A 343-nucleotide genomic window follows, 5' to 3' on the forward strand; every position below is an offset into this window, starting at 1 on the left:
CTGCAAAGTTACAACGCTCAAAGTTCAAAGCAACGGGAGATATTTGCTTTTAAAGAAATCGCTTTTTAAGGACTACAACAAATGGCTGGTAGGGACTACACCACATTCCTCCCGGGTTAGTGTCATCACAAACCCTAGAATTTACATAAACCCCGCCCCCGGGACACGATTTATAAATTATCATGACAGAATATGCTAATCAATGACTAGAAGATAACTACACATCAGCTACATAACTTCATCAACTAACCATTCAGAAACGTCCTGTTGCTCTACATGTTGCCACTTATTGAGTCTCTCCATCATTGACATCGACATCATCTGACTCCGGTTTGAACATAAA

Source organism: Leuciscus leuciscus (assembly GCF_965113295.1).
Source record: "Leuciscus leuciscus genome assembly, chromosome: 5".
NCBI lineage: Eukaryota > Metazoa > Chordata > Actinopteri > Cypriniformes > Leuciscidae > Leuciscus > Leuciscus leuciscus.